Source organism: Colobus angolensis, unplaced genomic scaffold (genome assembly GCF_000951035.1).
Source record: "Colobus angolensis palliatus isolate OR3802 unplaced genomic scaffold, Cang.pa_1.0 Scaffold237, whole genome shotgun sequence".
Classification (NCBI taxonomy): Eukaryota; Metazoa; Chordata; class Mammalia; order Primates; family Cercopithecidae; genus Colobus; species Colobus angolensis.
The window spans coordinates 1,617,527-1,627,005 of record NW_012115566.1 but is presented as its reverse complement, the minus strand read 5'-3'; the positions used below and the strand labels follow the sequence as shown (position 1 = coordinate 1,627,005).

General features: G+C 39.3%; 2 non-coding genes across 2 annotated transcripts; both read right to left on the bottom strand.

The window, feature by feature from the left end:
* Window positions 1-1,524: 1,524 nt before the first annotated feature.
* TRNAT-UGU lies at window positions 1,525-1,598 on the bottom strand. The gene has a single exon. It is a non-coding gene; the product is annotated as a tRNA-Thr (tRNA).
* A 4,052-nt stretch (window positions 1,599-5,650) lies between these two features.
* Window positions 5,651-5,732, bottom strand: TRNAL-AAG. The gene has a single exon. It is a non-coding gene; the product is annotated as a tRNA-Leu (tRNA).
* Window positions 5,733-9,479: the final 3,747 nt, after the last annotated feature.

Here is a 9,479-nt window from a genome sequence, read left to right as displayed (position 1 = left end):
AACAGTTTTTCCTTCATTTCAACTTTGGTGAATCTGACAATTATGTGTCTTGGAGTTGCTCTTCTTGAGGAGTATCTTTGTGGCATTCTCTGTATTTCCTGAATTTGAATGTTGGCCTGCCTTACTAGGTTGGGGAAGTTCTCCTGAATGATATCCTGAAGAGTGTTTTCCAACTTGGTTCCATTTTCCCCCTCTCAGGCACCCCAATCAGACGTAGATTTGGTCTTTTCACATAATCCCATATTTCTTGAAGGCTTTGTTCATTTCTTTTTCCTCTTTTTTCTTTAGACTTCTCCTCTTGCTTCATTTCATTCATTTGATCCTCAATCGCTGATACTCTTTCTTCCAGTTGATCGAGTTGGTTACTGAAGCTTGTGCATTTGTCATGTATTTCTCATGTCATGGTTTTTATCTCTGTCAGTTCATTTATGGCCTTCTCTGCATTGATTATTCTAGTTATCCATTCTACCATTCTTTTTTGATGTTACCTAGGGTTGTTAGAATAACATGGCGATCAGAGTCATCCTGTGATCACTTTTCATAAACGATAAAGGAAAACAAAAAATAGATCTGCTAGTGGCTTATAAGAAGGGCAGAGGAATCTTTTCGGTTTCTACTCATACACTCCTCATCTTCTTTGTTTGTTTAATTTTTCTCCATAGAATTCACCACAATCTGACATAATATTTATGTTATGTTTTTATCTATTCATTATCTTCCATAGTCTTCCAGATGATAAGGTCCATGAGGGTAAGAATTTGTTGGGGTGGAGGGATGGTGAGGGCTTGGCATTTATTAAACTGTCCTACCTCTGGCCTTGGAGCAGTACCTTGCACATAGAAGGCAGTCAATACATCTGTGTTGAATTAATGGTCAAAATAATGAGATATGTAAACACATGCAAATGAAACTAATCAAGTAAGGTTGGCCCTTAATAGCTTTGGATGTTTGAAAATTTTCCTTAATTTGCTCTATTCCTTCAGCACTTTTGTTCCAGCCCCAGAGATGCACCAGCCTCTGGCAAATACAGCTTCTAACTGGCCATCACTATAAAGTGTTCCTAGTTCATTTTATAAGAGGGTTAACAGGGTTTTGAAAACTATTTTCCTCCTGTTCTCTTCAAAAAGCAAGTAGGACCCTGCAACTATGCTAATTTCCCATCTGTTTTATGGTAGACTTATTACTTTATGGTAGTATATTAATTTATATGAACTCTACTAAAATCAGCTATAGAGCTGGACGTTACTGGATTCTAGAGATGACATAATCTACATCTACATAGGTTTTGAATCTGTGCATACACAGAGAAGCTCAATAAATATTTGTTGGAAAAAAAGATCTGCTGCTGGAATTTAAGTCAAAACCTCACAAGGCTCTCATTTTCTTCTTTGAGCTTGGGAATTTTGCCTTCACATAATCTATAATTAATTGCATTAGAACTTGCAGTACACTGAGTACAGTGGAGAATTCAGGTACAGTAGAGGTTAACGAAGAACTGGCTTTCTAGTGAAAAGGAAAACTTCCAGGCCCTACTGGGATTCGAACCCAGGATTTCCTGTTTACAAGACAGGCGCTTTAACCAACTAAGCCATAGAGCCCACAGGTGCAAGAACGTTGACTATAGAATCTATTCCTGCTTTTAAGTAAAATATTCTTGGCATAACGTCTCTACGTTCTACCACAGTTTGCCGTGAGAAACGGGGCAAACTCCAAAACTACGTTTTGCTTACTTAGAGGCACTGCGGAACTAATACAAACGAAAAAGTTTTTGGGCAGCTTAAATATTAGAACCGTTCATGCTTTAGTTAGTCCAAGGATAACCACACGTAAAAGTCAAGACTACTCACTTTTTCCAAATGTGATAAAGTTTCCTAAAATTAAATTTTGCAGGTACTACTTTTTATCATTTTAATGATTCGTCGTTCGAATGTCCTAAGGGGAATCTCTAACAAAGGAACTCCACAAGAGACTCGTAGACTACCGAGTTGGGCATATGGTGTTCTGACAGTCATTTGCACTCAGGAGGCAGCTATTTGGAGGGCAGAGGACCAGAGCATCAACCACTTCCCAATGTGAGCATCACTCTAGAGATTATCTTCAGGGCTTATTTTTCTTTAGACTTGATCTCAGCTCGCTCTCACAACCAGTCAGGTTCTATTTTATAGTATCTTAGTTCTCTGGGCTGCACTTGGCAAGACAGGGGAGTCAATTTGAATGTGTCTCTGGGTTAGGAAAGGTTAATACATTTAAGCCTGATTAAAGGAAACATCTGAACGTTCTCTGGAATCTCAATCTTGTTTCCAAAATGAATTATTTGAGCAATTAATTCTGAAGTTTCTACCATGATTTATAATTATAGAGCTCAGGGTGAAAATCAGGAATCACCTTCATTTCTTTGCCACAAAAGCAATAAGGAAAATTATCCTGGGATTTTCATTGGAATTCCTTTGGGCCGCTAGATAAATTTTAGGGAGAACTGATAAACTTTTAATCCATACATATGGCATAACACTCCATTTATTCTTTTATTAAATTTATTCCTATAAATTTGATATTTACATTATTATAAGTTATACTTTAAATTTTTTATTTCTACTTTTTTTTTGAGACAAGGTCTCACTCTGTCACCCAGGCTGGAGTGCAATGGCGCGATCTTGGCTCACTACAACCTCCGCCTCCCAGGTTCAAACGATTCTCGTGCCTCAGCCTCCCGAGTAGCTGGGATTACAGGGTCATGCCATCATGTCCAGCTAAATTTGTTGTAGTTTTTGCTAGAGACGAAGTTTCAGCATGTTGGCCAGGCCGGTCTCGAACTCCTGACCTCAAGTGATCTGCCCGCCTTGGTCTCCCACAGTGTTAGGATTACAGGCGTGAGCCACTGGGCCCAGTCCTTGTTTACAACTGGTGTTTAAAAGTATAATTCATTTTTATACTTACCCTGTATAAAGACACCTGTTTAAATTTAATTATTAATTCTAATAGTTTGTAGATTATTTTGAATCTTCCACAGACACAATTTAAATAAAGGATTAAATTTATGGGACAGATTTTAAAAATAAAGGAATTCACTTTCATTTCTTTCTGTTGCCTGAAATGAGGTTAACAGAAGACACAATAAAATCTGTTGTCACCAGTCAGTGCAACTAATTGAATAATAAAAGCTTAAAACAGCTACAATTTTGTATTACTTTTAGAAAAGTAAAAATAACAAATATTTATATTTGTAAAAACATTAATAGGGATTGGTAATATGTTTGAGGCTAACTCTGCTGCTTCATAAATAGAATAGTAAACAACAGACACACTGAATTCCCACACTTGAATCTTCTGTCAATATATGCCTTGGTAAATGACATGCTCAGGAATTATGAGAGTGAATAAACCACTGTTAGGCCTCCCAAATAGTTTTTTTTTTTTTTTTCCCAATGGAAGCACCCAAAAGTTGAGGGGAAAAAATGGTTAAGACTGTAATTATTGGCAACTTAAATCAACAGAAATAGACAGATTATTCAAAACATATGTTGGGCTAATTGGACAGCCACTTAGGAAAAGAAAAGCTTCAAGCTATGAGACTAAAATAAATTCCAAATACAGGCAAATTGTAAAAGTAAAAAATGAAAAAAAACCCCACAATTATAATTACTAGAAATACCAAGACAGAAATTTTGTATAACTTTGGTACAGAAAACTAATTTTTTACACAAAACTCAGAGACAATAAGAGTTTAACATAATTCACTGCATTAAACAACATTTTAAAAATTCCATTGGGATGTACTCTCATCCCCTCAAAAAAGACATAAACAAAGTGACAAAACATCAAGTAAAACTGGGGGGAAAATATTTGTAACTTAAGTTTTAAAGAGTTAATTTTCTTCATTTCTATCTGTTGCCTGAGATAAGGATGACAGCAGACACAACATAATCTGTTGTCGCTAGCTGGTGCAACCTATTTAATACTAAAAGCAGCACAGAAGTAAGAAGTAAAGGGAGCTTAAAAATGAAACTATAGAAATACAGTGAGATAATAAGATTGCTGTTGTTTGCCAATCTTTAACCTATTAGATTGGCAAACAACAGCAAAACAAAAACAGTTGTTTGTGGTAGTGCTGCCGAGCAGCACTTAAAGATGTTGAATTCGTTTTCTGTAGCTTCTGTAACAAATTACAGTACCACAAACTTGGTGGCCTAAAATAAGTGACTTCTTTTCTCACATTTCTGGAGGTCAAAAGTCCAAAATCAGTATCACTGGTCTGAAATCAAGGTGTTGGCAGGGCTGTGCTCCCTCCAGAGGCTCTAGGGAAGAATATGTCCTTGCCTTTTCCCAGCCTCTGGTGACTGCCTGCATTCCTTGGCTTGTGGTGGCATCACTCCTATCTGTGTCCCTGTGGTCACATTGCTTTCTCCTATTCTGTCACTGTATAATCTCCCTGTGCCTCTCTCCATTAAAGGCATTTGTGATGGTATTTGAGCTCCACTTGGATAATCCAGGATAATTCCCTCATCTTTAACTTATTCTCCAAAGACCCCATTTTTGGGGTTCTGTGCAAAATAAGGTAATATTCAGAGATTCCAGGAATTAGAATGTGGATATCATATCTGTTGGGGCATTTTTCATTCAGTCACAGGCATTGACATCCTTATTCCTCTGTGTACAAACTATGTGATTTAGATGACTGTGGTTATGTGATTAATTGATTACAACTCCAATTTTCTTTTCTGTAAAATGTGGACTATATGAACTTCCTTATATATTATTGAGATTATTATATGACTCAATATATGTTAAGAATTTATGACAATATCTGGGGCTTAATTGGAGCTAAATGACTGATAATTGTCATTATTACAATGTTCTGTGCTGGTAACAGTGTTGAGGAAACAGGTTCTTTCCGGGTCCTATAGGAGAATAAATTTGTAATATTTAGGGAAGGAGAATGAGGCAAAAGCCACCAAAATCATCATCACACACATATGTTTTGATTTAGCGATTGCACTCTTAGAAAGTTTTCTAATCCCATGCACCTATTAAATGTGGCTATGCAAGTTAATTTATTGCAACGTCATTTATATTGTTAAAAATGGCTGCTGAAATAAATTCAGATACATTCATAAAACTGAATGCTATGCAGACAAAACAAAGAGGGAAGAGGCTCTTTCTTTGTTGACATGGAAATTACTGCAACATACATAGAGTGAAAAAGGCAAGGTGTAATAGAATGGGTTTGGAAAGCATATTTATAGTGGAAAAAAATAGTGTTTCTATTGGCTTGTATATGCAAAGAATATGCCTTGAATAGAACTCCAGATTTTAATATGGCTGGTTGCCAGAGGGGGCAGAATTGGGTGTCTGGCAGGATGGGGTGGGTACACAAATAGACTATCATTATGTATGTACTCTGAAATTTTTGTAATTTTGAATCATGTGAGTTGTACTTTTTGTATGAACATTTTTAAAACATAAAAAGGAACATACTCCCTTGGACGTGAAGCCTTATATATGACTGATGGCAGTCTGATTTTACAGCTACTATTTGGTTTTCAACCTACCATTATCAGGATTAAACACCTACCTTGAGCTCGCAGTGGAAAATGTTTCTCTTGCAGACCTCAATGAGCTTTAGATATCCGTAGTCATTTTGCAATAAATTTGGCAGCGGTGGGATTCGAACCCACGCCCCCGAAGAGACTGGAGCCTTAATCCAGCGCCTTAGACCGCTCGGCCACGCTACCACGCCGGCGTGGTCTCAGAACTTATCTTAATGATTTAAGAGACAGAAGATTATTCTGCGTGTTATTACTTTCTTCTCAGAGCATTTCTATACAAATGATTCCGTAGCGGTCTCAACCACCGATAAAATCTGTAAATAGATTCCTTGTCCCAGTCCCTTGTCCTGCATCTGAGATTTGTATTTGCTTCCCGTCCTGTTTCTAATACCTGAGAGTAAAGGGACAGGAAACCGGTACCTAATATCCAACAAATCTCAAGAGAATCAGTTCTTAAGAACATGATTAGAAATCACCGCCTAGGCCGACACAGCACGGGGACTCTGAGGACTCTGAGATCGAGTCTCCAGTTTGTCAGCTGTGTTTGGGGGTCTGGAGCAAGATGTTATTTTTAATGTTTGCAACCAGAAAACAGAGGAGCTCTCATCCCGATCCACCCGGAACTCGCGTCTTGGTTTGTGTGTCTGTGCGTGATTTCCTCTTGTGAAAGGGGTGGAAAGAACTATGCAAACAGACCTGCTTTTTTTGCTGAATGTGTTCACGACCTTAGTTTTGGAAGTACATGGCAAGGACCAGTTTGTATTTGGTGCAGAGCATCACACCCTCTCCGGACCCTAAGAGGATGTGTCGCCTGCTTGCTGCAACCCCACAAACGCCGTCTGGGCTGGCACTCCGACCTCTTCTCCCCTGTTGCAGCCCCAACGCCGCTCATCTTCTTATTTAGTCTTACCTGTCCCGTTAGATGCTGCCCCTTTTTAAACGAGCCCCAGTTGGACTATTTCAAATGCCAGCAGCTCCACTTAATAGCTGCAGGGTCATTGGCAAGACACTTCAGCTCACTGGATCTCACTTTCCTCATATGTAAACCAAGACAATAAAACTTGCCTTTAAAAATTATAGCAGAATGTTTTGATACAATGGATTTGGGGGCTCGGGGGAAAGGGTGGGAGAGGGGTGAGGGATAAAAGACCACATATTGGGTACAATGTACACTACTCTGGTGACAAATGCACCAGAGTCTGAGAAATCACCATTAAATAACCTAGTCATATAGCCAAACACCACCCGTTTCCCCCAAAACCTATTGAAATAAAAGAAAGAGTTAAAAAAAAGCGGAATTTTTATTTTTAGCAAATGCATGCAAATTGCTTAAAACAGCACCTGGCTCATAATAAGCACTCAGTATAGTTCACTATCAGTATTTGTATCACGTATTAGCATTCACTGAACAATTTTTTATATCAAGTACTCAGTCTCATGAAGGACACAGTGAGATATCTCATTTCACAGGTAATAAAGTTTTTTAAAGTAACGTATTTACAAGACAGTCGAGTGAGTTATTTTTCCTAAATTAAGATGGCACATGGGAAATTTACACCTCAACCCTACAATTTCAAACGTTGGACAATTTTCACTTTGTCAGATTGCTTTATCTTGTATATTGTTTCTCCCTTCTCAATCATTTCACCTCATCTCTTCCCCCTTGTCTCACCTCTATTTACGCTATTCTGGAGTTCTAGACCTGTGAAGCTCCTTCAGGTGACAAGGTTAGGGACATTGATTTTAAGGAGAACTTTGGCAGGCAAGAAGGTATAGCTTCAGACCCAGGCAAGCCTGCAGCTATGATTTCATTAGAGCTTATCTGCTTTCTGTGTCAGTCATTGCTTCCAGCTGGGAGTCTTCAGGCTGTGGACCCAGCTCAGTCCCCTTGCATCTGTACCTCACCTTCTAGTAACATCTTTACACATGTTGTGGTGGGGGGTAGTGTGCAATCTAATGAAGTCTAACATCTCCCAGCAGAAAGTGGTGTTTAAGGCACAGTGGGAAAATCCACTGTGCTGTACATTTATTTCATCAAGGGGAAAGTCCCGAGATGATTTTTATAAGTCATATGACATACTTGGAAGGACAGTAAACACATGACATAGCATACATTCTCATTTTACACTCTGTTTTGAAAATCTGACTTTTCAGAAAGTTCACATAAACTTGAAAGAGTATAATTAATGGATTTGCTAAGACAGTTAGGAGTGCCTTCTTAGTGCAGGAGGCAGCACATCAGTCTCATAATCTGAAGGTCCTGAGCTTCAACCTCAGAGGAGGCATGGTGATTTTGTAATTTCCATATACTTCTGCTTGAGAAAGAAAAATCCCACCCATTAATCTTTTCTGTATGAAATCTGGATTCCTGGATCACTGACAGACAACATGACTGAAAAATGAGGCTGCAGTCCCTCAAGAACCCTACCAACTTCCTTTGTGAGTTAGATGCTACTTTAATGCACTGACTGCAGTATTATACAATACCACAGTCTGTACCAAATACCATACATCTTTATTAGTTGCCTATGGCAGCTTTTGAAAATTACCATGAATTTAGTGGCTTAAAATAACGCAAATGCATTATCTTAAATTTCTGGAAGTCAGAAGTTTAAAATGGGTCTTAGGGAGATAATCAATGTGTGACAGAGCTGCTTTCCTTCTGGAGGTTCTAGGGAAGAATCCATTCCTTGCCACATTGCTTGACTCACGGCTGCATCACTGATCTCTGCTTCTGCTGTCACATCTTCTCTAACTCTGGGGAGTCTCATGCAGCCTGGTCGATGTGTCTGTTTGGTGATGGGAAGTGCAAACTCAATGTCACCCGACTGGCGCAGTTTGAGAAAACTAACCATAACCCGGTGTTGCAGCTTTAGTTTTGCCTTCACCCAATGACAGAACCAGCAGGACAGAGATTGAGATAAACCTATCCCATTCTTAGTTTGCTTTGATAGGAAAAAGAGGGCTGTATTCCCTACTGTAGGCGGCTTCCCCAAGAGGAAGACCCCTCTACAAAACTGTCCATGAAGTCATAACTGTCTTGCGTGTGAAGGCAATAGACAGGTGGAAATAGGATCCTGCTTCCTGACAAGATGTGGACAACATGGTTCTGTTGTAGTGACCTTGGAGACTTTTATGAGACAAGATCCTCCTCAAAGGCAGGGCCCCACCCACAGCATATGAGCACCTGCCTGGCATGGATCATGGTGTCACTCCTGAAGCCCTCCAATGCTATCGGCTTACCTCTACCCTTGTGAGAAGTTGGGATTCTTGTCTTTAAAACCTCAGTGTCCAGAAACCCCATAAACATCTGAACCCCCACTCCTTTCTCCCCTTCAACCCTTGTTGGTATGTAGTCACTCGACCATAGCAAAAACCAGGAGACTGTGGCCCCACCCCTAATTGTTCTTTCTGGAGGGAGTAAAATCAGGACACATGCAAGAAGAGGGGTCCTCCACCCCAGTGGTGGCCACATTTTGACTAAGAGTGGATGAGGACCCTCTGTCCAATGTGCTGAACTCTGTGAGGTACTCATGGCTGTGCAGGCCACTACAACAGCAGTTTCCTGCTACTTATTTATAGACTCATGGGCTGTTATAAATGGGCCAGACATGTGGTCCAGTGACTGTTGGACGGATAATTGAACAGCCAGGCCAACATGGTGAAATCAAAGGAAATACAGAGAGATATTCCCTTTGAATGGTTAGGGGGACTCAATATTATCAAAGTATCAGTTTTTCCCAATTTGATCTATAGAGACAACATAATCCCAATCAACATCTCAGTCAGTTATTTGTGGATGTTGACAAATAGATCATAAAGTGTATACAGAAAGGCAAAAGATACAGAATAACTACACAACATTAAAGAAGAACAAATCTGAAATATTGGAGAAACACATCTGCTATGTGTTCAGATATCCATTCAGATTCT